Raw genomic sequence first — 24273 nt, 5'->3', positions numbered from 1 at the left:
ATTAAGTGCGGAAGAAAACCACAAAAGGGGTCGAATCCTTTTCCCAGAGGGAAGTGGAGGTCACCGTGCTCTTATCTCTTGCCACTGCTGATGGGAGCAGAGCCCTGCCTGTACTGCCGGTAACAGAGGGTCTGCAGCTCTATTCCTAATGGCTTTGGGGCACACCGAATGTTCTAGAAGTGGAGCTGTCAGCCCTATATCTCTTTGCAGGTCCCCTTGAAACCTTTTCTTCCCTTTTCCATTGATCCATTTTTTTCTGCCAGCCCCTTTGACGGAGTGACGTGACGTTAGGAAAGAAGGATTGGAGCCAAACAACAGAAGGGGGCGGTGGAGTGTTTATACGAAGAAATGAAGTTCTTACGTGTTGTGTGTGTTGTGATCCAGGCTGGGGCAGTCTTTGGTGGGGAAAAAAGCTGTAGTGCAGAAAAGTCTTAACTAATAAAGATATAGTTGTTCTTGCCAATGTCACCCAAGGGATAAACAGCCTGCCCGCCATAAAATCTCATTAGTCCTGCCAGGCGAGTGAAGAAATGTAAAGATTTGTGGCCCCGGTCTAACTAAGCCATTATCCCAAGAATGTCTCAGCGATGCGTTGCGGGTCTATTTGAGGATTTCAATTTACCTGTAGTAGGTTTGCTTTCTTTTCTTCTACCGGAGAAAAACATTCAGCCCGTTTTACTGTTTTGGATTTCTTTTCGGTGGGCTGAAACTGTCATAGCGCTCCCTTCCAAAAAAGTAAAAATACCAAGCACTTGCCTGTCTCGCCCCACCCCCCCCCCCCCCCCCAACACACACGATCGTCAAGGTGATTTCCGTTTATGGAGGGGCAGGGGTCAGTTTGGTGGGTGGACAGGTTGAACGAGACGGTTGAAGGGGTTGTGAATCCATCTGTGGTTGAAAAACATGCTGGGAGTCTAAGAAACGCTCAGAGAGTCTCTGAAAAAGACATTCGTCATAAGGATTGTAATATTTCCCCTTTTTAATGTATTTGGTGCGCATAAGGAACATGAATTCTGGCGAGGCATGTTTGCTCAGTGCCCCCGGCTGCACGCTAAGTGAGTGCCAGGCGTCCACCAAAACCCTGCTCGTGAAGACGAGATGGCCCTCGCGGGCGGTGCTGTCTGAGCCTGCACTCAAGTCACCAGGTCAGAGGGCTCAGGTCAGTCTTCAGCCGCACGGGTCCCTCGCTTCCCACATTCAACGGGTCGCTCCTATTTCCAAAAGGTCCCTCAGGTTTCCCTTGTTTGCTTTGTTCCACTCTTGCTGTGCTTTATCAGCTATAACTATAAATCCCTGGACGGCGGCAATTTCCTCCTAACCGATCTCCAGGGAAGTCACCTATCTGATCACGTATCAAAGTTCCCTCATGATTCTTTTTTTTTTTTTTTTAATGTTTATTTAGTTTGGAGAGAGAAAGGGAGAGCGTGAGCTGGGGAGGGGCAGAGAGAGAGGAAGACAGAGGATCCGAAGCGGGCTCTGTGCTCACAGCAGCGAGCTCCCTTTGGGGCTTGAGCTCACAAACCACGAGATCGTGACCTGAGCTGAGGTCAGACGCTCAACCTACCGAGCCACCCAGGCGCCCCTCATGGTTTGTCACTATGTCCAGAATAAAGCCTAAGCTCTTCACACATTATCCTGGTCTAAGTGTCAGCCCCGGCTTCTTCCTTTTTAATGTCTGTCTGCTGCTGGACGTAGAGTATTCGTTGCTTTCTGGGAAGGCTGCCCTATTTCCCACCCCCATGACTTTGTTCGTGCCCTTCTTCTGTTTGTGATTCTTATTTCCCTTTCCCTTCCTAAAAATCAGATTTGCCCTTTAATACCGAGCTCAGATGCTGTCTCCTTGGTGTGGCTAGTCAGTGGTTATAGCTGCCCTCTCTATGCTTCTGTAGAACTTCATTTAGGTATAATTCATTCACTCGTTCATTCATTCAATTATTCATATGATGTATTCATTAAACACTACTTTGTTATGGGGCAATAAACCAGCTGCTGAGCCCGCAAAAGGTAAGACATCACTCCTGTCCTTAAGGGATGTAGTCCAATGGAGAGAGAAATTGGAGTATAAACATACGCTATGAGAGTGGCGCCTGGGTGGCTCATTCAGTGAAGCATCCGACTCATAATTTCTGCTCAGGTCATGATCTCACGGTTCGTGGGATTGAGCTCTGTCTTGGGCTCTGTGCTGACAGCTTGAAGCTTGCTTGGGATTCTCTCTCTCTCCCTCTCTCTCTCTGCCCCTGCTTGCACTGTCTCTCTCGCAAAATAAATAAATAGGGGCGCCTGGATGGCTCAGTCGGTTAAGCGTCCGACTCCAGCTCAGGTCGTGACCTCACGGTTTGTGAGTTCGAGCCCCGCGTCGGGCTCTGTGCCGACAGCTCGGAGCCTGGAGCCTGCTTCGGATTCTGTGTCTCCCTCTCTCTCTGCCCTTCCTCTGTTCACGGTCTGTCTCTCAAAAATAAATAGAAAGTTAAAAAAAAATGAATAAATATTTAAAAAATACAGAAAATATAATGGCTATAATGGATTTGTGTACAAAGGGAGTGAATCTGCCTGGGCGATTCTGGAAGAGCTTCCGGAGGACCAAGCATTTGAGCTGAGACTCATGGATAGAGAAGGCGGCCGTGGGGCGGGAGAGCCCACGCTCACAGCACGGCACGCACCCTGTGAGAGGCGGCTGTAGGTGTGGTTGAACATGGCCTGCACGGGAGGTAGTGCACCTGACAACCACAGATAGCAAAGCAGAGGCCGCGCGACTCCAACACGGGGCTGGGGGTGGGGGGTGAGGGGAGTGTCTGCCATGATTAGATTCTAGGAGCCAAGTGTCTCGGAAGGCGCGTGCTTTTTAAGATGCATGAGAATGCCAATTTATGGCCAAGTCGGTTTGAACCATTTTTAATCTAAAGCGTGCTCTCACTCCCCCAAGTGATGGCGGCGTGAGGAAAAGAGCGAGGTGCGTGTTTCTCAGTGCTTGGGCCAGAATATAAATCAGGTCCTTCCCACTCACACCCTCTTCTTCCTCCTCTTCCTGGAGATTGCCGTAAGATAGTCCTAAAGGTACGCCAGTGTTGTGGAACGTTGACTGGAAAACCGTAAGTTCTAAAGCTCAAAAATAGTTAGGAGACTCTTCTGCCCGAAGAGGTATGTGACTATAAAACTATGCCTATTTTTCATTAGGTTTCTGCTCCCACCTGCTGTGTGGACCGCGGCATACAGGGACCCGGGCCCCTCCCACTCTGGTTCAGAAGGTGTTGGGTGGGGTTCGAGCATCACACGCCCAGGTGACACTCATGCTGCCCACCAGGAGACCACTCCAAGGGGGGGGGGGGCCTCTACGTGTCACTGTCTCCATCATTAAATTCGACACAGAAAGCACCAAGCTGCGTGTGACTTGCCGAGTTCAAAGGCATTTTAAGAGGTTACCGCGACTAATCATCTCTTTAAACTACTACCCAGGGCACAACCGTATCTACTTCAATGGGGTGTTAAGAAAAAGCGGATGGTTGCAGTTTCATCAGAAATAAGAAGTTGGATGTTCTGCTTTTTCATTTTGTTAATCTTGCATAAGGGATGACCCCACGATACAATGTGAGGTATATTATCCCACACGTAACAAATGTCTAGCCTTCTGGACCAATGGCAAATACCTTGGGACTGGGGGCGCCCCGGTGGCTCAGTTGGTTGAGCGACCGACTCTTGATTTCGGCTCAGGTCATGATCTCATGGTTTGTGAGTTGGAGTCCTGAGTTGGGCTCTGCCCTAATAACACGGAGCCTGCCTGAGATCCTCTCTCTGCCTGTCTCCCTCTCTCTTTCTCTCTCTCTCTCTCAAAAAAAAAAATAAAAAAATAAATAAAAAATAAAGACCTTGGGAGTAAAGTAACTAGTCAGTTGAGTTTTTTTTTACTTGGCTTTCGATCTGTGATTGTCACTGTTTCGTATGTTCAGTAAACCTGCTTGTTTTTCTTTTCAACTTATCAAGGAATAATTTAGGTACGGTAAACTGCGTTCATTTAAAAAGTATACTTTTGTGACCTTTTTAACCTACGTTCTGATTTACTAATGACGTATTAATTTAAAAGTATTCACTAACACAGGGGCGCCTGGGTGGCTCAGTTGGCTGAGCGTCTGACTTCAGCTCAGGTCACGATTTCACGGTTCGTGAGCTCGAAACCCACGTTGGGCTCTGTGCTGACAGCTCAGAGCCTGGAGCCTGCTTGGGATTCTGTGTCTCCCTCTCTCTCTACCTCTCCCCAAACTCATGCTGTCTCTTTGTCTCTCAAAAAGAAGTAAACGTTAAAAAATTCAAAGATAATTTCAAATAATTTAAAAAGCCCCGCACAATTGGGAATACCGTATAACCTTCAGAAGGAGCAAGAAATGACTACGATTTTGTCTTACTGTCTAGATAGAAGGGCAAGAGGGAGCACGTGGGAATTAGGATGAGACAGTCCACTAGGACACAAGAATAGCTTCCTGAGGCCACAGAGCCTTCATGCTCTAGTACCCAAGAAAGGGAGCTAGAGAATCCCCAGAGCCCAGACATGCCTGGAAAGCTCGGGAATGCATCTGAATTTGGCCTCCTGTGCTCGGATAACAAAGGCTGAGTCCAGGGAGCATTTAGGCTATGAGAATGGGGTGAAGGGGACAAATCTGTGTCGTATCTCTCATGCCTGTCACTTTGTGTTCTCAATGCCCCCACCTTGGTCCAGGACCTCATCACCTCATACCTAGGTGATTACTAAAAGTCGTCCAACTTTTCTCCCTGCTTCTGGTCTCTCCCCACGTGAACCCTATATCTGCGTCTGTGCCTCTTCCCAACTAACAAAACCTCGAGATCAGGGACCACATTGTAGAATACTTTCTGGATGTAGAATTGCTTGTAATAAAAAAACAATACCCTAAATGTGTAACTCGATGGCTTGTTGAGACGTTCCACATAAATATAAACCCACAAATCTGAAAACAATCCTTTGTTAGCCCATGTGTCTTGCTTTTTGTTTTTAAAATAGGTTAAATATTTTTACAGGCACTAAGGGAAAAGGAAAGTGCAGTGATAATAACAGCAATTGTTTTTTGAGTTCTCGCTGTGTGTCAGGCACCGTGAGTCTGGCTGGTACTATCGTTATCCCCACTATACAGCCAAGGAAACCAAGACGCAAAGAGGTGAAGTCATTGCCAAGGTCAGACAGCTTGGGCCAGGCAGCTGAGCCTGGTGCCTGAGAGCTTCCTTAACCATAGCACCCACTGCATATCATTCCTATAAGGAGCATGTGAGATGTAGGCTGTGTTGAGGAATAAGTAACAGAATTGTAATTACAGCCCAGAGAAAAAGATCTTGAGATCAAGTTCAGGTTTATGACTGACAAATGGTGAGATGGAGCCTATCTTCTGTACAGTGAAGGTGTTGTAACCTCACGAACTTGGGAGAAAGAAGGGATCATTATCTGTGGAGCCTATTTTTAGATACTTTCTCTTATGTCCTTATAAAGAAAATACAAAGTCTCCGGTTTGATTATTCTATGTTGGTATGACCTTAATTATTATGTTTTTAAGATCCTTGCCCAAAGTCTGTGCACTTTGCTGTGTTTTTCATTAAAAAGCTCCTTTTTGGACTTAGCAAATGCTCAGTCTTTTTCACTTCAATAGTTGGAAATTTTCCCTTGGGGGTCCTACGCTCTTTAAATATTTTTAGGTTGCCAGTTTTCTTCTGTTGGCTCTCCAGGAAGCCAATTTGGTTCCAAAGCCCCTGAGAGTAGCCTGGCTCCTTCTTTCGCACACCCATCGCATCACAATAAAATGCCGCCTAATTACTGCCTTTGTGGGGTCCCAGAGGCTGGGTATTTGTCTCCAGGCTATGCTGTGGACTATAAACTCTCCTCAGATGAGAGATAAACCGCTTCATTATTGAAATCTCCAGGTCTTGTAGCAGGAGTTTCCTCCTACCAAATCGTTTCCAGTCTTGGGAGAGAATCGATCAAACGAGACTATGTAATTCATCTCGAAGTAATTTCCAGTGGGATCAGCTTAAGAGAAATGTCCCTTGCTTGTGGTGCCCAGATCTAAAAGAGGGATTCTCCCCCAAATCGAATCCTTTTCTTGATTTTGTTTCCTCATTTCTGGTACGAGGAGGGAGTTCATAGGTGAGTAGTCCTTGACATGGGAACATACTGTGGAATGTTTTGGGGAGGCAGATTTTAGTAGAGAAACAGTGACGAGGGCGGGGGCTCTGTACTGCTTGGGCTGCTTTCTCCTGACAGTGGCTGTAGAAAGGAGGTCAGTTGCATAGGTGATGGAAGGGCCCTAGGATCTTTGTGCTTCAAGGTCCAACGCCTGGACCTCTTTCCCAAGCGACCCTCGGACCCACTCTGCTCAGGTACCGCCATCTCTGGAGCACATCCGTAGTCTCTACAGCAGTGCTTCCCGATCTTAGCTGCACACTGGAACCACTTGGGGACCGTCAAAAAATCCCGATGCCCAGTCCCGTCTCCACTACCACCCACCCCCATTAAAATTTTCATTGGTCACGGTGGGGTCGAGGCAGGCGCGTATTTAACGTGCTCCGGGTGACGCTAACGTGCTACAACGTTGAGAATTTGCTGCCCTAAAGCCCCTCTGAGAAGAAAGCTTCTCCTCCCCCATCGGCCTGCTGCAGGTGCACCTGTGGGGGACGGGGGCCGCAGGGGTGTCACAAAGGCAATAGTATGCTGCAAAATTATTGAACGACCGCAGTAAAAGGCACTGCCAAAGTAAAAAGATGGTAACAAGTATTCTCATTATTTTGCCGAAAAAGATTGCTAAGATCAGACATCTGTGTATTACCAAACCAGTTATAAAGCACTTTCACACGTACCCCGGGTTCTGTCCCCATAAGCATCCCCCCCCCCCACTGCCCCAGGCAGATAGGGAAGGTATTACTGCGTGCATTTTTTGTAGATGAGAAAATGTGGCTCAAAAAGGCTGAATGACATTCCGAGATGACACAGCTAAGCAGCTGGCAGTGCTGGGGTTAGAATCCAGCCTTCTGATTGTGGTTCCCTTGTAACAGATCAATAGTATTATGAATTAGAATTCCATACAATTCTAGTTACTTACTCGCTGTGTGACCCATAGACAGTCGCTTTAACCTCTCAGTTTCCTCATCTATAAAATGGGATCATACTTGGACCTCCCTCACAGGGCTGCTCTGGGATCAAAAGAGATAATGCTACTTTTTTTTTTTTTTTAATCTGAGAGAGAGAGAGAGAGAGAGAGAGAAAATGTGGGCACAAGCGTGATTGGGAGGAGAGGCAAAGACAGAGACAAAGGGAGGGGAGCTGAGGGCAGAGAGCCCGACATGGGGCTCGAACTCATGAACTGTGAGCCGAAGTTGGATGCTTAACCGACTGGGCCACCCAGGCATCCCTGCATCTGGGATTTTAAATTAGCCCCAAAGTGTAAGTTGTTGCCTTGTAATATCTTATTCTTTTCCGTGTCGCCTGCGTATGTTTTTGGCCTGATTTATTCATGAATTCACCAGCCAGGAATCCAGAACTGACCTGAGAAGACCAGGTCTCCCAGAGTCAAAGAAGTGTCTGGAAGCGAGACCCTGCATCCATTTTGGATTCACACTTCCCTTCCTGCTGAACTCCTGAATTTTCTGGCTCATGAAGGCAGCTGCAGCAGCTGCTGTGTGTGTCCTTAACCACCCTCGAAGTCTGTAACACGTCATATTACCTCATTTTGGCTCCCTGGGCCTGTGTTGAAAGGCCCTGAATTAGTCACGTGGGGTACTTGATCAAAAATCACATGGCTATTCGGGGCGCCCGGGTGGCTCAGTCGGTTGAGCGGCTGACTTCGGCTCAGGTCACGGTCTCACGGTCTGTGAGTTCGAGCCCCGCGTCGGGCTCTGTGCTGACAGCTCAGAGCCTGGAGCCTGCTTCCGATTCTGTGCCTCCCTCTCTCTCTTCCCCTTCCCGGCTTAGTCTCTCTCTCTCTCAAAAGTGAGAAACATTAAAAAAAAAATTGAAAAAAAAAATCACATGGATAGCGCTCTATTCCTTTGCTCTACACTGGGCCTCACTGTCGGAGAATAAGCCCGGGTTAGGAGAGAGACGTCTGAGGGACGTCTGAGTTTTCTCGTAGGAGATGAAACAGGAAATGGATTAAGAGAAGGGATGCAAGAAACGGGGTCTTTCAATGCCACCTAACACCACTCAATCCATTGTCAGTGAGACACTTGATGGCACTTAGTTGTAGATATAAAGACTCTCCTTATTTATGAACTCTGGGCATTTATACCTTTTTTAAAATTCATCACTGTCAACTTCTGCTATCTTTTTCATGATTCTCTCTAGCACCACACTTACATAGACTAGATTTTCAGTAAATGTTGGCAGCAACTTCTTTCCCTGTGACATGCATTCATTTACTTATTCACACAAGAAACATTTATTAGGTTTTGACTTTATGTCAGGCACTACGCAAGGGCTGAGGATATGTCAACCTTAGTCATAGTCCCCATTCTCAAGGAAGTGGCTTAGGGGGGAGCAGAGATGTGAACAGAGGAGAGGAATCAGCCTGAGTGCTATGATGGGGGAGACGTAGAGTGCTACGGGGCTCACGGAAAGGGACCGGGCACCAAGGAATGGGTTCCAGAAGCAATGCCTGAGCTGATTCTTGAAAAGTATGGCGGGGCTGGGAAGGTGAGAAGGCCAGTTGGGAAAGGTGGTTATGGACGAAAGGAGGAGGTATATAGGTCTGGAGCAGGAGGGGTTTGGAGTGCAGGGAGAAAGCAAACAGGTCACCGCCCCATAGGCCTGTGTTTGCCCACATCCATTAGTAGTTCATGAATTCGATGAAAAGAAATAGAATAGGAAATATCAGAGTAGTAGTAAGAGTGTGTTTTGCTTCATGAAACTTACAGGTGTTGGAGATACACGTTTGAGTGTGTGTGTGTGTGTGTGTGTGTGATGTGCATGTATATGTATGTCTGTACTGAGTACAGGGATTTATGGTTAAAAAAAAGTTTGAGGAGCTCTACTGTAGGCTGAAAGTGCCACTGGTTTCTACGCCGAGGGATGACATGATTAAATTTGCATTTTGGTACCATTATTCTAGCCGCGGTACGTAGAATGGACTTGAGGGGCTGGAAAACAACATGGCGGCAGGTGTTAGAGCAGCTATCTTGTAGGATGAGATAGGATCCACATGTTGTAAATGGCAGAGGAATAGATAAAAGGAGCACGGGTCTCTGATGATTGTGAACTACCATACCAGCCCTGTACATGTATCCGGACCTCCAAATGAGGGAGAAATAAATCTCTAGTCTAGTTGGGCCCACCATTATTTGGGTTTGTAATGACAGGCTAACCCATATTCTGTTTTATTTTTTTTTTTTTTACTTTTTACTTAAATTTTAATTGTTAACATGCAGTGCAATATTGATTTCAGAAGTAGCATTCAGTGATTCGTCACTTACGTAGGACACTGAGTGCTCATCATAACAAGTGCCTTATTTATTTACTTATTGAAAGTTTCTTTATCTATTTCGAGACAGAGAGAACACGCATACTTGTGAGCAGGGAAGGGAAGAGGGAGAGCAAGCAGGCTCTACACTGAGCGTGGGGCTCAATCTCACAAAATGTGAGATCATGACCTAAGTTGAAATCAAGAGTTGGATGCTTACCCTTAAGACTGAGCCCCACCCAGGCATCCACAAGTGTCTTCTTTAATACTCATTACTCATCTAGCCCATCTCCCACCCACCTGCCTCCACCAACCCTCAGTTGTTTTCTATAATCAAGAGTCTCCTGAGGTTTATTTCCCTCTCTCCTCTTCCCCACCCCCTTCCCATATGTTCATTTGTTTTGTTTCTTAAATTCTACACTTGAGTGAAATCATATGGTACTTGTCTTTCTCTGATTGACTTATTTCGCTTAGCATAATACATTCTAGCTCCATCCATGTCGTTGCCAATGGCAAGACTGCATTCTTTTTGATGGCTGAGTAATATTCAATCATATATACACCACATCCTCTCTATCCATCACTTGATGGACATCTGGGCTCTTTCCATAGTTTGGCTATTGTTTTGTTTTTTTTTTTAATTTTTTTTTAACATTTATTTATTTTTGAGACAGAGAGAGACAGAGCATGAACGGGGGAGGGTCAGAGAGAGAGAGACACACAGAATCGGAGGCAGGCTCCAGGCTCTGAGCCATCAGCCCAGAGCCCGACGCGGGGCTCGAACTCACGGACCGTGAGATTGTGACCTGAGCTGAAGTCGGACGCTTAACCGACTGAGCCACCCAGGCGCCCCAGTTTGGTTATTGTTGATAATGCTGCTATAAACATCAGAATGCACGTGCCCCTTCGAATCTGTATTTTTGTATCCTATGGGTAAATACCTAGTAGTGCAATTGCTGGATCGTAGGGTAGTTCTAGTTTTAGGTTTTTTTTTTTTTAATGTTTATTTATTTTTGAGAGAGAGAGAGAGACAGAGAGGAAGCAAAGGGCAGAGAGAGGAGACACAGAATCCAAAGCAGGTTCCAGGCTCTGAGCTGTCAGCACAGAGTCTGAAGTGGGGCTCTACCTCATGAACTGCGAGATCGTGACCTGAACCGACTGAGCCACCCAGGCACCCCTATTTGTAGTTTTTTGGGGAACCTCCATATTGCTCTCCAGAGTGGCTGCACCAGTTGGCATTTCCACCAAAGGTGCAGCAGAGGGTTCCCCTTTCTCCACTTCCTCGCCAACATCTGTTGTTTCTTTTGCTGTTAATTGACAGGCTAACCAATATTCTTAACTATTATGCCTGCCTACGACAGATGAACTCTAAGATGGCCCATGATAATCCCTACCTCCTGACATTCACACGTCTGGGTAATCCCTCCCCTTGATTATGGGGTGGGACCTGTGACTTGCTTCTAACCAATAGAATACTCAAGATGAGTAGGTTAATATTCAAGAATACTATCCATGAATATTATTATCCATGAAGAGATAGTACTGAAGATTCTGACCATCAAGTCTTGCTTTCAAAGTCTCACCTCTGCTGGTTTTGACAAAGCAAGTTGGTATGTTATGAGCTGTCCTGTGAAAAGGCTCAGATAGCAGACAACTGAAGGTAGCCTCTGGCCGACAGTCAGCAAGGAATTAAGGCTCTCAGTCCAACTGCCTGCAAAGAGCTGAATCCTGCCAACAACCAAGTAAGCTTGGAAGTAGGTTTTTCCCAGCCAAGAGAGCTCTTCCCAGAAGAGACCCCAGCCCTGGCCAACACCTCAATTGAAGCCTCAGGAGACACTCTGAAGTGGAGGACCCAGATGAACCGTGCCTGGATTCCTGACCCACAGAGAAGTGTGTTGTCTTGACCTAAAACTGAGTTGGGAATAGCAGAGGGATACAACTTGGGCAGTGCAAGCTCTAGGCTGGTCCAGTCAGCATCGAGGGAGAATATTTCAATATTTATGGGCAAGGAGTGCAATGAAGGGGAGGTTGAGCCAGAGTCCGAGCAGTAAGTTTACTGGCTTGAGAAAGGGGAGAGAGATTCTTGTTGGATGTTCGTTGGTGAGGCGGTGAGTCTTGGTCTTGGGTAAATCGGGCATTTAATGGAAATCAGTCTCTTGGTTCTTAAGTTCCATTCTTCTGAGGGTACATTCTTGAGATTCTGCATTTCATATCTTCTGGTTCTATTTAAGATTGAAATCCTTTCACTCTAGGAATGAAATTGGATACATAGCTGAAGCAGTTTCTTTCTTTTTTTAAGTTTGTTTATTTGGGGGGGGGGGGCACACGAGTAGGGGAGGGGCAGAGAGAGAGGGGAGAGAAAGAATCCCAAGCAGGGTCTGCACTATCAGCGCAGAGAGTCTGATGTGGGACTCGAACTCACAAACCACGAGATCATGACCTGAGCCGAAACCAAGAGTTGGAGGCGTAACAGACCGAGCCACCCAGGCGCCCCGTGACTGAAGCAGTTTCTAAGCAAAGTGTTGCAGAAGCAGACTGGTTCTTCCTGACGGCTCACAGTAAAATTCAACAAGAGAGAAATGACTTAAAGATGGAACTGTTAATAAAAAAAGCAATCAGAACTTAAATATTTGGGCAATTCTCCCATCTGTTCCTGTCGAAAAGAAGGAGAAAGCCTGTTTGGGAGAGAAGGGTAGGGCGCCGCAAAGTGACCATTGGATAAGGAGCCCCGCCATGTTGGCAGAAGCCAGGTGCTTTTCTCCAAGACGCTGCGGGAATGACCAAGGTGATTCAGAATTCCTCTCAAGGTGATTCAGAATCCTCAGGCCTACCATTCCCACACAGGCCCAGAGTGGGAGGGCAGGGAGGGGCAGTTGCAAAAGAGGGGTTGCTGGCACTTTCAGGAGCTCGGTGTGGGCTGCTGGGCACTGCCTCACTTCACGCCGTGTGATGGCCACCGCACTCCCCAACCGTGCTCCTCAGCCGGCTGCCTCAGGTAAGCAGCCAGTGGGCCCAGGTGCAGTGTGGGCTAAATGGTTGCTCCCCCACGCAACCCCCGCCCCCCGCCTGCGTGTCCCGAAAGGGAGAGTGGTATCTGCACTGCCTCCAGTGTGTACAATCGCTGGGGACATGGCTGCCTTCACCTATATTTCAAAGGATAGGACCCTGGAGCCATAAGAGTGGTGCCCAGGGGAGTCATGGCAGGTGAGGCCATCCAAAGCCATGGGGGCAGAGCCATTGGAAGCTTTGGGAGCCATTTTCTGCCCAAAAAAGCTGGGAGGCCAGGACCACTACCCCAGTGTACGTGAAGGGTAGAGCATCAAGCCAAAATAGATTGTTCTTTAGTCTCAAGGTCTAATGGAATTTGCCTCGCTGGGTTTTGGACTTACTCTGGACCTCCCTCCTTTCTTCTTTCCTATTTCTTCCTTTTGGAATGGGAAAGTCTGTCCGGGGCCTGTCCCACCAGTTCATGTTTGGGAAGCACAGGGTATGTTCGGTTTTGCGGGCCAAGAGCTGGAGAGGAATTGGCCTCAGGATGAATCTCAAGTCTCACCCATAATTGACTGGGATGATATTTATTTATTAATATTTATTTATGATTACTTTTTTCTAAAAATTTTAAGTAGGCTCCATGCCTAACATGGGGCTCAAACTCATGACCCCGAGATCAAGAGTTGCACACTCTGCCAAGTGAGTCAGCCAGGCACCCCTGATTTAGATGAGATTTAGAGGAGATTTTGGAGTTTAGGGTTGATGACGTGTGAGACAGACATGGACTTGGGGGGGCCAAGGGTAGAATGTTGCAGATCAAATGCTTGTGTCCCCTCTAAATTCGTATGTTGAAACCCTAACCCCCAAAGTGATGGTATTTGGTGGGGCTTCTGGAAGGTGATTAGGTAAGGAGGGTGGAGCTCTCATGAGTGGGCCTGGTGTCCTCATGAAGACCGCAGAGATCTCCCTGTCCCCTTCTGCCACATGGGGACACAGCAAGAAGACCACAGTCAATGACTAGGAAGCCAGCTCTTACCAGACACTGAATCTGCTGGTGACTTGACCTGGAACTGCTCAGCCTCCAGAAATGGAAGAAATGAATTTCTGTTGTTTATGAGCCATCTGGCCTATGGTATTTTTGTTACAGCAGCCCGGACGTACCTGGACGTGAAGGTTGGGAAGAAATGAAATGTCCATCAGTGGGAAAGGGATGAACTGTATCCTATGCAGCAATTAAAATGATTGAGCGAACCCTCCACGTATAAACATAGGTAAACCTCACTGTTGTCTCATTTTGGGAGATTGCCACAGCCACCCCAACCGTCAGCAACCAGCACCGTGATCAGTCAGCAGCCCTCAACATTGAGGCAAGACCCTCTGCCAGAAAAAAGACTAAGACTTGCTGAAAACTCATCTTTTAGCAATAAAGGATCTTTGAATTAAGGTATGTACATTGTTGTTTTTTTTTTTAGATACAATGCTATCGCACAGTTAAAAGATTATAGTATACATATAACTTTTATATGCACTGGGGAAGCAAAAATTTAATTTGACTTGCTTTACTGTGATACTCGTTTTATTGTGGTGTTCTGGAACTAAACCCACAATATCTCCAAGGTATGACCATATAATTCTCTATAATTCTCACTTAGGTTGTAATGTTTACACACAACGACCTGCTTATTTGTCAGGAAGGCATAAATCCAGGCACAGATCAAGAGGGAAGAAACAGTACAAAACTTATGTGTCTGCTGTCCCTACTTTATTTTATTGTGACTGCACCGTCAGATAGTGAGAACAGCTAACTGGTGAGCTGGGGAAAAGGGACAGAGGTGAGGTTGAATAAGGGCTGTTAGAAGTCTTCACTGTAGCTGTCAGAGAGGGCTTTTCAGAAACGTGAAATTTGCGGTGGGATTTGAGAAAGGAGTGAGGCAGCCTGGTGAACATAAGGAGAGGCTATCACGGAGAACTGGATGATGAACAGTTTGCTTGCGTAGTTAACCGTTTAGGAATGATTCATGTAAGCCATCATTTATGCACATAAATCACGAGGAAGACCTAAAATGTAGCAGAAAAACAAGCGGAAAGAGAGGAAATAGAATTTGCCTCCCAAGCCCATCACTCTCAATCCCCTACAGTTGAAGTAAAACAGGACACAGAAAAAAAAAAAAAAAAAAAAAAAAACCAGGCAGGAAAAGGATTCTGGAACCAGGAGAAGCCGTCTAGAGTGACTTGTATCTTCTTGGAAGGGGAAATAGGATCCCAGATGTACCGCTCCTTTTCCCATTCAGACTTTAAATGTGTTGTGGTTGGGGTTGCTTGGCACAGCACGGCCTTCTCCAAATAGAAAACCTGATCACAAGCTGCTCTCCCTCTATGACATGCCAGCTACCTTGTACCATGCTTTTCAGCCCGCTAGAAAACGTTCTGCCCGTCACCAGCGAGGTAACTTGCCAACATTTGCCTGAGTAATTCACGTCCGGTGATGGATTCCTCTGCTAAATGTAAGGTCCTCGCGCAGTTAGGTGCTAATGAATTAGCATCTCGCCGGGTGGAGGCAATGACTTCCTGCGGTGCTCAATGAAAATACTATTACTCCAGCTATCACGGAGGACTCGACATTCATTCATTGAGTTACGTACCCGCAACACTCCAGAGTGTTACCAATCCGCTTAACAGCCTCGAGTCCTGGGTTTCCTGTTCCTATTTCTAAATTAGCATAAGGAAATACAAAATCATAAGCAAGGAGAATCCCCACAGGCGACTGCCAAGAGGTTCCGTGTTTATTTTGGCATTCGTAAGAAATGTTTTGAATTCCCCAAAAGTAGAGCAGTTCTTTTCATTAAGAATGGGTGATTAAGTGAGGCTGGCCTAATAGCTTTGGTCTTTAAAGAGTGCCTCACTGCTAATGGGAGCACTGAAGCAGAAGTTCATGAATAAAATAGAGCAAAAGCCCGATTTGGGCTGGATATGGCAGAAACATAGGTACAAGGTTCTTCGTTTCCTTCTCTTGTCTATTACCTCCTCATGTGACCTGTGAGAAAGGGCAACATCAGAGAGAGAAAAAAATCCACCCTGAAAATCTGTCTTTTTCATCCTTCTCTTGGCCTCACCAGGTCCCACTTGGTGAGGTCTGTGGTACCCCTTTCTTGCTTTTTCATCATTAACTCTTGTTCCCCCCCCCTACTTGCTAAGGGTAGCAAGTTAAAAAGCTGCGTTTCGGGGCGCCTGGGTGGGTCAGTTGGTTAAGCCTCCGACTTTGGCTCGGGTCACGATCTCACAGCTCGGCGGTTCGAGCCCTGCATGGGGCTCTCTGCTGACAGCTGGGAGCCTGGAGCCTGCTTCAGGTTCTGTGTCTCCTTCTCTCTCTGCCCCTCTCCCACTCGCACTCTGTCTCTTTCTCGCTCTCTCGCAAAAATAAACATTCCCAAAAATTAAAAATAAAGCTGCATTTCTACATATCTGAGAGAGGTCAGAGTCCACATGAAGCGTGGGGTTCCAGCCAAACTGTGGTAGGCAACTGTAAGCTCATCGCCAGTGATTCTTAAGGCCGCGCTAGGCCTGGGGTCCGACGGTGACAGTTGCTGTGGCAGAACTGGGTCTCTGCTCTTCACAGACCTGAGACACAGAGCACCCGTCTGTGGAAGGACTGGACCCTTGGCACGTAGGGCAACTGTTTGGTGAAGGACTCTCCCACTCCTCTGAGATGGTGTTTCTTAAACCCTCTGGATCGACATTCACAGGAGATATATTTCACTTCACAACCCGTATTTGTCAGCGTCCAGCCGTCAGGCAAAAGGAAGCCAAAGGAAGTATTTCCACGGAGAGAATTTCGCATAGGGAATTGATTCAATAGGTGTTGGAGGGCTGAAAAAATGTAAAAGGAACACGGGAGTCACCATGTAAGTGACTGCAAAAAGCAGCTTCTGCCTCTGGGGCCAGAGATCAGAGAGAGGAGAGGAGGGCGGGGTCCTCAGAACCCAGCAGCCAGGAGAAGGAACCTATGGAGGTGGGACCCAGACCTCTGAAGAAAGGCACTGACTGGTTCCTGCTGCTAAGTCTGGGGTGGAGGGAGAGGAGGCGCCAGGGGGCTGGTTCTGGAAGTGCAGCTAGAAGGTGGAGACGAGTTCTGGCCACCAGGCCAAAGGGCCACTGCTTGGGTGATGCTGACAGGAAGGGACGCTGGGAGCAGTGGCTTCCTCGTCTTCCAGCCTTGTGCTCTTCTACGAGTGCACCCACGAGCCAGAGACAAGGGAGAAATGTGGGTTGTGGGGTTCCAGCTCCCCCAGCACGGAACAGTGGAGAGAGGGTAGGTTTGAAGCCCACTGACCGCCATATAGTACTTGATCAGGGCTATGCGTACACGCCCCGCATTTCATTTCCTATTGCTTCTGTTTGATTCTACCTTCCCCTACTGTATCTTACCCTCTCACATTTTAAGCATTAAAAAGCTGGACGAGATGCATTACCTTGATCTCATGACCTGCTAAACTTTGCTCTAGGTCCTAGTAGTGAGTTTGAGCGTCGGAATTCAGAACCACTTACCTCCTGAACTCCTTCCCTACCAAAAGTCACTTGGAGGAAATTCCTCGTGAGGCACCCTCGCACCGAATACATATGGGGACCTATGCTTTTCTATAGGCTTCAGGGATATTTATATGAGGAGGCTGTAAATGTCCTCTATAGCACTAGACGGGGAGAGCTACACAGAGCAGGGTTAACTCAGGAGAAAAGTGAAGGAGCCAGCCATCAGACAAAAATACTGTGCCCTTATATAAAAGGTATTATAAAGATGTATTTGGAAATACCCATAAGTGTTCATCGGAGGAGCTTGAGATCTAGTAAGGAGAAAAGACAAAGGCCAATGGGTCAACAACTCACAAGCTGCCGCTAGGCAGTATGGTTAGTTGTCAAAGTGGGTGGTATAGGCAGGAAATTTTGTGAGTGCAGAGTAGGCCGGTACTATTGTGAGCAGGAATGACCTGGAAAGATTTCATGTAGAGGCCTGAGTTAGTTTTTGCAGAATACAGGTCGAATTTAGGGGAGGGGGATAGCATCCCAGGTGAAGAGAGCATTAGACAGAACGAGGTGAGGAAGGACCCAGCAAACTTGGGGCAGGAGTGGAGCTTGGGGATCAGAACTAGTCAGGGAAATCTGTGCGTCAACCAGAACTGAGAGAGGAAACCCTATAAATGGAGAGGGTGTAGGATTTGATGTTGGGAACTATTGCCACAATGAAGGAGCAGGGGGAAGAGCTGGTGAGCACACTGAAGTATGCTTTCAGGAGAACCAAGGTCATGAACCACTAAGGAAGGTGGCCGGCAAAGTCAAATGCTATAGCAGCCAAGACTGAGAACTGAGGGAAAATGCCTGACTTTGAACCAGATGTGCTAAGTCTCTGGGTTTTGTTTTGGTTTTTTTTTTCAATTTATTTAAAAAAATTTTTTAAAAGTCTTTATCTTTTAAAGAGAGAGAGCATGCTAGTGGGGGAGAGGGGCTGAGAGGAAGAGAGAGAGAGAGAGAGAGAGAGAGACTCTTAAGCAGGCTCCGTGCTTAGCGAGGGCCCAATGGAAGATTAGTCCCCACGACCCTGGCTGGGATCATCCACCTGAGCTGAAATCAAGAGTTCAACGCTCAACCGCTCAACCGATTGAGCCACCCAGCTGCCCCAGATGTGCTAAGTGTCTTTCCTGAGGATCAGGACCATATTGTCTGTAGATTAACCCGTTATCACTTGCAGATTTGCACAGTGTGTTTATTACCTGAAATGATCCAAAGTCTCCAGTGAAAACAATAAACCATTTTTGTCAGTCCTCACTCCTTGCCGGCTCCATAGCCACGCTAGGTTTCCTGAGGCCGTGCTTCAGTTGCCCATGGTCTTCCTTGGTGTGACCACCCTCCTTCAGCTTTACTTTAAGGCAGCTGTTGCTTTTCACTGCTGTCATCATTCTCCTTAAGTGGCTCGTCCCGCTGAGCTGTTTCTCTGGGGTCCCGGCTTCTCCCAAACAAGGAGGGTTAATGCACTGGGACCTTGCATGTGCAGACTTCTTCATGGCTGTAGATTGCACTACAACCCTGGCCAGCTGCCTTGTAAATGCAAGTGACTGGTCACAAGGGAAACCAGATGAGGGCTAGACGGGTCAAGCGAGCCTATCATCCCTACTGCAAAAACATGTGTTCTGCCGATAGCAGATCAGTATTTTCTTCTCCAGGAGTAAAGGAGACTCTATTTATATGCTCATTATATATGCAGAGTTGTGATCAAATTGCTAGAGGTGACAAGTCCAGGTGTTGCTTCTATAAGGATGTCATTGCTATCAAAGATTAACTCAGATTTTGTTCTGGGTTGTATTGCTTGAATGCTATCATTTCTTCCGCATAATGTAAGCTACGATCACGGAGGCCTGAATTTCTTTTCTTTCTTTCAGACAGCAAATCCCAGCCACAATCAATTGCTTCCTCATTTATACCAAGTAGTTCTCATAATTGAACCCACTATGCAGGTAGCCTGGACAGGTCATGTGTATAAGCCTTTTTTTTTTTTTTTTTTTTTTTAATGTAAATCCAAGTTAGTTAACATATAGTGTAATAATGACTTCAGGAATAGAATTTGGTAATTCGTCACCTACCTATGACACCCAGCGCTCATCCCAGCAAGTGCCATTCTTAATGCCCATTGCCCATTCAGCCCATCTGCCCCCACCCAACACCCTTCTAGCAACCCTCAGTTTGTTCTCTGTGTTTAAGGGTCTCTTATGGTTTGTCTCCCTCTCTGTTTTTATCTTATTTTTGCTTCCCTTCCCCTATGTTCATCTGTTTTGTTTCTTAAATTCCACATATGAATGAAATCATATATTTGTCTTTCTCTGACTTATTTCGCTTAGCATAATACACTCTAGCTCCCGCCATGTTGTTGCAAATGGCAAGATTTCATTCTTTTTGATCACCGAGTAATATTTCATTGTGTATATATATATCACATCTTCTTTACGCATCCATGAGTTCATGGACATTTGGGCTCTTTCCGTACTTTGGCTATTGTCCACAGTGCTGCTATCGACATTGGGGTACGTGCCCCTTTGAATCAGCACTCCTGTATCCTTTGGATAAGTACCTAGGAGGGCAATTGCTGGGTCGTAGGGTAGTTCTATTTTTAATGTTTTTGAAGAACCTCCATCCTGTTTTCCAGAGTGGCTGCACCAGTTTGCATTCCCACCAGCAGTGCAAGAGGGTTCCTCTTTCGCCGCACCCTCACCAACATCTGTTGTTGCCTGAATTGTTAATTTTAGCCATTCTCACAGGTGTGAGGTGGTATCTCATTGTGGTTTTGATTTGTATTTCTCTGATGATGAGTGACATTGAGCATCTTTTCATGTGTCTGTTAGCCATCTGGATGTCTTCTTTGGAAAAGTGTCTATTCATGTCTCTTGCCCATTTCTTCACTGGATTATGTGTTTTTTGGTTGTTGAGCTTGGTAAGTTTTTTTAAATAGATTTTGGATACTAAGCCTTTATCTGATATGTCATTTGCAAATATCTTTTCCCATTCTGTCGGTTGCCTTTTAGTTTTGCTGATTGTTTCCTCCGCTGTGCAGAAGCTTTTTATCGTGTTGAGGCCCCAATGGTTAATTTTTGCTTCTGTTTCTGCACAAGCTTAATATTTACTGAGTATACTGTGGACCGAATCAAGTAGAATATGCAGATATATACTGTGTTGCAACATATGCTTTTAATAGCTGGCACTAGAGTTCCTCTTGGGGAAAATATTTTGTGTAGGAAAACACTTTGATAAACAGTTTAGGAGTGGAAGGTGGTCCAGAAGGTACAGATTAGGAGAAAGAGATAACTAAAAGTACTGTATAAAGAGAGAAAAGAGGAAGGGAGAGGGATGGGACCAGGAAGATGTTGATTAGTGGGGAGTGGCAGCTTATGCTGAGAAAGGATGGGGGAGGGGTTGGTGGACACCAATGCCATTGTGATACTGAAGGCCTTTCAAGACCATGGACTTCTAACTTTATGCTATTTACATCCTTCATTTAAAACCCTTTAGTTGCTCCAAACCTTCAGAGGAGCCTGCTACACACACACAGCCAAAGAAAAGTGTTTGATTTCCACACTGGGTCAGCAGGAGAGAAAAGAGTTGCAGAAGGCGAGATGTGAGAGAGTCCCTGTGTTCAGAGAAAGCAAGAACTCAGAGCCAGAAGTGACCCTGTGATGGTAAGTTCCCCTGCCCCCCACGGGGGATGTACAATCTTGGAGAAGACACTGGCCTTTCCACAGGAGGTGGAAAAGGGACTTGAGTCAATCTCAACAAGATTTTTGTGGACAAGGTGACCCCGACTGAGAACTGGATGATATACACAGTAGCTTGCTATTTTCAATCATAATTTCTCAAGAGACGTTTATTGCTAGAAAACGACAGGGTCAGTAATTTCCCCCATTTACTTAAATCTCTAGGTCTCATTTTCCTCATTTGCAAAATCTGGAGATTGGCTGCAGAATATCTCTGTGGTCGCTATTAGAGTCTACCACTGTAATAACAATCTTACAGAGGCAGAGAACAAATTGGTGGTTGCCAGAGGTGGGGGCGGGGGTGCAAAATGGGTGAAGGGGGTCCACCGAGTACGAATTTTGTTATAAAATAAATAATTCCTGGGGATGTAACGTACAGCAGGACTACAGTTAATGGCACTGTGTTGTCTATTCGAAAGTTGCGAAGGCAGGTCTTAAAAAAATATTCTTATGTTCTTTTTTGGAGGTACATTCACACACAGTGAAATGCACGCATTTCATTACCTGCACCATTCCACGAGTTTTGACAAATGCACAGGCCTCTGTAACCCAAGCGCTAAGCATGATACACATCTTCTGCATCACCGCGGAAAATTCCCTCTTCAGTGGAGCCTGGGCGGTTCGGTCTGTTGAGCATCTGACTCTTGATTTTGGCTCACGGGTCAGGAGATGGGGCCCCACCTCCGGCTCCGCACTGAGCGGGCGCCTGCTCAAGATTCTCTCTCTCCCTTTCTGTCTCTGCCCACCCCCACCTCCTCCCCTCTAAAAAAAAAAAGTCCCACCCTCACCTCCAGGCTACCCACTCTTCTGATTCTTATCAGGAAGCGTTGAATAACTAAGATTTAAAAGTTACTGTTAAATGCCAGTCTTTGTTTTACAGTGCTTCATCAGCATTAATGTTTTTTTTATTTCTCACAAGCACTGGGAGCTGGCCATTACCTGCATTTTGCAGATTAAAACTGTCAGCATCACAGGGGGTAAAGAAATTGTTTCCCCCCCCCCCCCGGTTATCAGCTACCAAGTATATGGGGCAGGACGTGAACCCAGAAGCGGGTTTCGGAAGCCCTTGCGCTTGACCTCAGTTTCTACCGCACTGCATCTCTCAGGTGGGTCCTGGAGAGTCCGCAAACGGTTACCTAAGAAATACTACACATCAAAAATTCAGCTGAAATCACGGCCACGTACAAGTTCTCAAACCTCCCGAATGAGCCTAAAGGCTGTAGGCACTACGTTTTTACTAACGGATTCATTTCTAGCCCACTCCTCAGAGGGTGGCAGAAAGGTGTGAGAGACTGCGACTTTCCCGGTGAAAAGCCCCAGGGTGGCTTCGGGTCCCACCCCGCCACTCGGCCGAGGCGGCGGGGGAGGGGCCGGGCCAGACGACCTTTAAAGAGCCGGCGCTGAGCCGCTGGGGCGCTCCTTCCTCTGACGCCACAGGCACCCTCTCGGATTAGAGCGGGCACCAACGCGCTCCGCCGACGGCACAGGACACGCGTCATGCCAAGGGGATTGGACGCTGCCGCAGCAGGGCTCATCCGGCCCCACCGAGTCGTTAGTCACTCGCCCTCCTCAATGTCACAGTCTCCCGCCTTCCCCCGAAGCACCCAGGCGCCTCCCTTCCCCCGCACCCGGGTGGGGTTCCCAGGCTCCTCCCCCGAGTTGTCTTGGAGTCCCCGCGCGCCCCCCACCGCTCGGTCCGCGGCTGCCATGGCAACCGTACGCCGCCGCCACCGCCTCTTCACGCACGTCGGGAACTAACGGACTCCGCGGCGGCGGCTGCGGCGGCGGCGGCGGCGGCCTGTGCCCCACCCCCACCCGGACCGCATCACCAACAGCCGGCCGACCTGCGGCACCTAGGTAATGAATCCGAGGGAGAGCGCCGCGGGCAGGAGGGCAGGTGGTGGGGTGTTCAGGTGGACAGCCTCACCCGGTCTCCCGCCGCCAGGGCAGTGCCGCGGTCCTGGGGCGCCGGGAGGGGAGGAGGAGGGCCGTGGGAGCGCCAGGCTCGCGGGGCATTATGGGCATTGTAGTTTAGCGGCTGCACAGGCTCTCGGCCTCGGCGGGGTGGCCTGGACCGGCGAACTACAAAGCCCGGCGGCCCCGACCGCTGGCAGAGAACGATAAACTTTGAGCGGACCGGGCGAGAAAAAAAATCTGTCTTTGTGGTGCGGGGGCTCTTGGGTGGTCGCGGAACTGGGCTCTGCGCTGGGAAAGGGAAGTGGAGGTGAGACTTGGGTGGCCCGCCGTTGGGCCCGCCCCGGCTGACAGCGCTCAGCCCCACCCCGGCTGGGCTGGGCCACCGCCCCGCGTAAGTCTCAGGGATGAGCAGCCACCCCAGCCGCAGGGCCTCGGGCCTGCGGCGCCTGTGACCCTCCCAGGTTGCTGCCTCTCGGTGCCGAACCGTATGTATGGCACACATTTGATGCGAGACCTGAGAAACTAAATTTTTTTTTTTTTTTAACAGGCCTTTCTCCTTTTCCTGAGAACGTGTGGTTTCTAGGCTTTTATTCATGATTATTCTGAAGTAGCTCAGAGGTGTTTGCATATTAAGCCCCTAATTAATTATTATTCAAAAGGCATTAATGTTTAAAGGTCAAGTGTAGAAGTAGAGACCATGCTTTTATATAGTAGTATCTTTTTTTTTTCATAACCGTTTTGCCTTTTGCATTGTATTTATTGAGGGTTAAGATCGCAAAATGAGGACCCCCACCTTCCCACTTACTAGCTTGGCCGCTGCCTGCACATATTTTGATTGTATTTTGAAGATTAGTTTAACTTTAAATTACTGGAATTTTTAAAGCACAGACTTTTCTTTCTTATTTATTTATTTATTGATTGATTTTTTTTTGCTTTTTAGCAGTGGGTACTAATTATTTTCTTTGGTTATTTCAGTATTCTTCAGAATTTCTCAGGAACGTGCTTTCAGGATGAAAATTGCCCAAACAACACAAAACGAAACAGCAACTCTGTAATACACCTTAGCCCTTAGGGTTGGCTTAGGTCCTGGTGGTAAGGAAGCTGACACAGATTTAGAAAACCTTTAAATTTTTTTCAACAGGGAGACAACCATCCTAGAAATTTGGTATTTTATATAGTATGCAGAAAAATCGTTGGTAGCACAGCGGGTTTATTTTGTGGGTGTGTTTTCAACAAGTAAACAACATAAGGCCACTACAAAATTCCTATTTTCCTCCATTAAAATGAGACTGGCCTGTGAATTTTACTTAAATTACCGATTTTGTACAAGGAGATGGAACTTAAATCTAGTAAGACCGTTAGTAAAAAATTTGACACCTTAATACTATAGGGATTGGAAGTGTTTTATTTATTTATCCAAGGTTTGTTAACAAACCTGTTAAATTGTGGACATTATGCCAGATAGTGGGAATAAAAAGATGATGTGTTCTGTATGGGCAAACAGTCATGTTATCGTAACGGTATGACAGAGATAGGTGCAAGTAGCTATAGGAGCCCAGAGTGGGAATAAATCGCAATATAACAGTAACATTTATTGATTACCTAATCTCAGCGAGGCACTATACATTATT

At 47.1% G+C, this 24273-nt stretch overlaps 1 protein-coding gene across 13 annotated transcripts in view; it reads left to right on the top strand.

The window, feature by feature from the left end:
• Positions 1 to 22276: 22276 nt before the first annotated feature.
• KATNAL1 (katanin catalytic subunit A1 like 1) overlaps positions 22277 to 24273 on the top strand; it is a 108663-nt gene continuing 106666 nt past the window's right edge. For 10 of the 13 annotated variants that reach the window (XR_006204051.1, XR_006204033.1, XR_006204027.1 and 7 more), the window contains exon 1: positions 22277 to 22582. The gene's annotated coding sequence lies outside the window, so the exon portion shown is untranslated. Of the gene's footprint in view, positions 22583 to 22805; positions 22950 to 22977; positions 23034 to 23617; positions 23735 to 24273 lie in introns of those variants that run through there. The other 3 variants (XR_006204091.1, XR_006204112.1, XR_006204106.1) reach the window with 3 other exon arrangements.

This window comes from Panthera leo, chromosome A1 (assembly GCF_018350215.1).
Source record: "Panthera leo isolate Ple1 chromosome A1, P.leo_Ple1_pat1.1, whole genome shotgun sequence".
Taxonomy (NCBI): Eukaryota; Metazoa; Chordata; class Mammalia; order Carnivora; family Felidae; genus Panthera; species Panthera leo.
The sequence above is the reverse complement of the archived record's forward strand: the minus strand, read 5'-3'. Positions and strand labels throughout refer to the sequence as shown.